Raw genomic sequence first — 5,000 nt, 5'->3', positions numbered from 1 at the left:
AAGCAGGTTTTAAATTAAAATAAAAATACCACTAGACTGTTCCTTTGTAAGCTGTGCACATCTGAGAGCGAAGCTGCTGGTACGAACTGGGCGAGCTGGGAGGGTCCCACAGCATCACAACCCCCCTGGCCAGCTCCGGCAGTCGCTCTGAAAGGCTACAACTTCCTTGTCTTTTTTCATCCATTTTCATAGAGAAACTGCCTTAGGCTGACTCCATCACAAAAATAGGTTTGTATTTCTCTTTCTTAATAGTTTCTATGTAGTTAATGGAATTGTATTTACAGCATTTTATTATTTTTTCTTTTTTTTTTTTTCAGAATTCACAATTTCAAAAAACCTTATATCACCTCTTTCAACAAAAAAAAGCACTTATATAGAAAAAGGACGCGCAAAAAGTTTGTCGCCCTCGCCTTATTGCCGAAAATAGAGAGAATTAGAGTAACCAAGACGCCACAAAGGAAAAGAAGGGCCAGAGAACCTGTTGCTCCCCCCTCCCCTGCCCTGCCAGCTCCCCGTGCTGCACCCGCCGCCGGCTCCGCTCCCCCTGCCACCGAGCCAGGACCGGCGGCCGAGGCTCCTGTCACCATCTCAGCATCCTTTAAGCAACAACAACTACGTAAAACAGAAGGGAGGAGGAGGAGGGGAGGTGGGAAAGAAAAGCAAAAGAAACCCCTTAATATAACAGTTACACTATGGTTAGGCTCTCGCTACATACACAAAGAATTCTGACTACGTGGCTACGAGACTATGTCAAAAACGCTACGAAAAAATGTGGGTTTGGAGAGCTTTAAAAAGAGGGGGGGAACCCATCGAGAAAATAAAACGAACAAGAAATGGGTTTTATATACATACTTTTAAAAGCTGTTGTTTTTATAGTACAGCAGATTCATGAGATGATGAGAGAGATTTTAAACAACCCAAGTCCTTCGAGTGCCACCTCCAGTTTGCGTTGGCGGTGATGATGATGATGATGATGATGATGATGATGTAGTGCTCAAAGTCTGATGAGATCACCCAACCATGGGCCCCTTCAGAAACTTCGCCCCGTCTTGCCCGGACATCCAGAGAGACTCTGCGTGAGGAGAAGGTGGACACGGACACGGGAGAGGGACAGTTAATTGAGGCCAATTAGGATTTTTAACAAAAAAACCCCAAAGCGTTTGCAAACACTTTGCGGCCGCAGCCTGCTCCGATCCACCCCGAGGGAGGATGAGGAGGGACTGGCTGGAATGCTGAGGTGTTCCCAGGACGGCCCCCATGGGAGAGGGGGTCTCATGTATTCCCTGCTCTTATTTCCAGCTCTATCCCAGCTAAGCCTAGACTGGGGGCTTAGCTGAGGGCTGGGCTGGTTTAGGAACAGTAAAATGTGACTGGATACACAGCCAGGACAAAAACTGTTCCTCAGGCATCTGTTACGCCAGGAATTTACACAGCTTTGGTAAAATGAGTTTTCTCTGAAGTACCTGGAAGGTGACAAGTTTTACCTGGGCACACTGCGGAGGCCAGGATTTATTTTTATACCAGAGCTTCAGCCTCCAATGCTCCATCCCTGCTGCTGCCTGAAGCTGAGATACATAATGTATACAAGGGATATAAATATTTAGGGCTTGGTTCTGCAGGCAGCCGCTCGCGGGGCCGGCCGGGCAAGGATGCTCCCTGGTCATTTTGGGATGACTTCCAAAACCCATCCCCAAACAGCTGTGCTCAGGGTGAGGCCCCACCAGCATCCTACAGGGATGTGGGAACTGATCCCTGCCCCCAGAACCTGCACCTCAACCAAATCCTGCCCTGGGGATGCCGGGACAGCTGGGACCAGCCGCTGCCACAGGAATTTCAAACTCAGTGTTCCTTGAGGAATTAATAATAAGGCTCATTTCCTCCTCTCAAAATCTATTTTAATTAGTAATGAGCAACATTAAAAGCACTTTGTTTTTAAGTCGTTAATGGTTTGAGTCTCAGCGCTGGCCAGTAACTGATGGCTGCAGTGATGGGCTGTGGTAAGTGAGGAGTGATTACAGCCCATCAATCTGGCGGGGCTGCCGTCACCGCGCGTTATTAGCCTGAGTTATGATGTTCTGCTCAGGCTCCAGCTGGCCTCGGGTACCACCTCACTATTCCAAAGGCTGACGGCCCAGGAAATGTGAAGGATTCTGACAAATTGATCGGCGAACAGACACCGCTACGTGCAAGTAATAGCTGGGATTAAGCAAGAGTGCTTATGGCACTTTTTTCTTTCCCATAAAAACCACTCCTTGGAGGAGCAAATCAATTGACAGAACAATTTCAGGTAATCTTGGGGGTGTGTGTAGAGATGGAGGGTAAATAGAAACCCCCTTTATCCACTAGTGTTGAGGTGTAAATCTGTTTTTATGTAGTTTAAAGTCTCCAAATGTTTTCCACAGTTCCCAGCCCCTTGATTAACTTTAATTCTAATTTCATAGACCGATTTTTGAACGCAAATGATGTGACATTGATCATGTAGTGCTGGGCAAGAGGCAGGGAAATAAAATCTGTCACATCCATTCCATCTGCCTGTCCGGGCTCGGAGCTCTGGAGGTAAACCCATGCCATTTAATTGGGCTAACTTCTGTTTTTCATTGCATTTTCTAATCTATTCCATTCCGAGTGTTAAGAATATTTGTTTGCAAAGATGAATATGCCAAAGGCCAAATAATAATAAAAAATAAAAATTAAACATTTAATTAACTCGAGCTTAGTTCAAAGGGTAGGAAACTGGCAGCGATCCAGGGTTGCGGTGCTCAGGTAATGTCTTTAATTTAATTTGCTCAGGTTTAATTTTTTTTTAATCTTGATAATTGCTCTATGGTTACAAGTTACAATGTTATCTTTTAGCTGTAATATTTGGCACAGCACTTAATTAAGAATGATGGTTTCTCAGTAATAAAGCAGTGGGGCTCAGCTATTTTTAAACCAGTGCGCTGGGAGCAGATCTCTGATCCCACTGGGATTCTGGCTGCCGGCACTGGGGGTGATTCCCCACAGCTTTCTGGGTTTTCTGCCTCTTCAAATTATTGCATGAAGCATCATGAAGATGACAAAGTGACTTTTGGGGGTTTAGCTTTGGATCTGTCTTCCAGTTTCCAACCCGTGAGGTTGATTTGAGTAACACAAATCACAGAAAGGAATGATTAAAGGCCAAGGAAAGACGAAATGAAGATAAAAAATTGTTCACTTAAAGTAAATATAGGGGAGATGGTAGTTCAGCACAAAGTACAAATGGGATATACTGTAATACCTCCAAGTGAGATGGCAACCAACCATGTGTAACGTTTCAATGGTATCCATTTGTAAAAGCCGTTGCAATCAAAGGTCCCTAAAATTGTACAATTGTTAAGTTCATCAGTGCTCTATACATGGGAACAGCTGATTATTAATTTTGCCAAGAAATTATCAAAGGACTTGAAAGACTGTGTTGCCAGCATGAATAGGGATTTCCGAGAGCTGTTCTGGTCACCAGGTGTGCTCAACCCTATGGTCACCTTTCCAAGACCATCATCTTCTCATTCCCCCAGGTGCAAAAATAAGCTTTGGGGTTTTCCCTTCTTTGTTTTTAAACCAGGGTTAGTAAATGGAGAGTGTTAAATAAATATATATGTAAAAAAAGCTATGGGGTTCTTTGCAGTTATTGGGGGAATTAAGAGGCTGCCAATCTGCAAGTCAATTATAAAATGTTTCTTTGGGAAGTGTTAGTGCAGACAAATCTGGATACCCAGGCTTGGACCCGGTGTCCTATCACTTGAAAAATCAGGATGTTGCTGAGGCCGAAGTGCCCAAGTTTTCAAGCACAAACAGGTCTTCAGGTGAAAAATAGAAATAAGAGGTGTTTTAAGTAGTGAGAGGTGGCAGTTTGAACTGATGTAGCTCCTTGCAGAGCAGTAATATTCCATGTTTGTGCTAGAATTGATCCACAGGGATTGTCAAATCCATGGTGTGACCACGGGAGGGGCAGGCACAGGATGGGAATTGAGCACACAGGCACGAAGGGAGGCAGAGGGTTGGTTTGTCTTTTTTGCAATGAAAGTAACAGTTTCAGGAACTTTGTCTGCACTACACTCCAGCTCCCCCCATCCAATTCCATCAGGGAGTGAAGTTCTCTCGGTTTGAGGGACCTTCGGGGGAGCCTCTGCACTTCCTCATCGTACAGGAGATAAAAACCAACTCCTGCCCGTACTCCAAAAAGGGCAGGAGCCCCTGCTGCAGTCTGTGCTGGGGTGACAGCGGGGCGGAGGCCAGCCCCATTCATGCTCACACACAGTGACACAGCCACGTGCAGCCTTGTTAAGCCAATCTCTGCCCCTCATTAGTGCGATCGCAGACCCAACGCGGCGTTAGGAGGCACCTCCCGGTGACCCGACAGCCGAGCGGGACACTCGCTCGGAACCTGCGGCTCTGAGGGACGGGCAGGGATGCTGGAAGTGACCCCAAAGGTCAGCAAACAGGTGAAGGGGAGCAGGACATGTCCTGTCCCCCTGCTGGGGTCCCACCAGCCAAATTAATGAGTTCATTTTGCTCGTTTAGTGGGAGCACGGACTGCTGCTCCGTCTGCCAAAGGGTGCATCAGCCAGGAGGGGGAGCTGGGCCGATATAAAGCCCATAGGGATAAGCAGGGATTTAAATCCCTTATTTATTAAATATTCCCCTTTGAGACATGTCATGTCTGGCTGCAGATGGTTCCAAGGGAATGTCTGCACCAAGAGAGGTTCAGGTTGGCTATTAGGAAAAATTTCTTCACTGGAAGAGTGATGAATCTTTGGAATGGGCTGCCCAGGGCAGTGGTGGAGTCACCATGCCCAGAAATGTGGCAATTTGTGATATGGTCTGGTTGACAAGGTGGTGATTGGTCAAAGGTTGGACTCGGTGATTTTGGAGGTCTCTTCCAACCTTAATGATTCCAGCTGGACTGTTCTGGTAATCAGTGATGACTGACGCCGTGATTCCAGCTGGCAGCGGGAGCGGTGGGTCGGGCATCGCTCGCAGGT

The 5,000-nt window shown here is 46.5% G+C and overlaps 1 long non-coding RNA gene across 1 annotated transcript in view; it reads right to left on the bottom strand.

Moving 5' to 3' along the window:
• Positions 1-4,991, bottom strand: part of LOC103613312 — an 8,827-nt gene extending 3,836 nt beyond the window's left edge. Inside the window, exons 1-2 of the long non-coding RNA XR_552316.2 lie at positions 3,257-4,991; positions 1-1,072 (exon numbers count right to left, since the gene is read on the bottom strand). The exon at positions 1-1,072 is cut by the window's left edge and continues 3,836 nt beyond it. This is a non-coding gene — a long non-coding RNA (uncharacterized LOC103613312). The remainder of the gene's footprint in view (positions 1,073-3,256) is intronic.
• Between the last annotated feature and the right edge of the window lie 9 nt (positions 4,992-5,000).

Source organism: Corvus brachyrhynchos, unplaced genomic scaffold, assembly GCF_000691975.1.
Source record: "Corvus brachyrhynchos isolate BGI_N302 unplaced genomic scaffold, ASM69197v1 scaffold283, whole genome shotgun sequence".
Lineage (NCBI taxonomy): Eukaryota > Metazoa > Chordata > Aves > Passeriformes > Corvidae > Corvus > Corvus brachyrhynchos.
The sequence above is the reverse complement of the archived record's forward strand: the minus strand, read 5'-3'. Positions and strand labels throughout refer to the sequence as shown.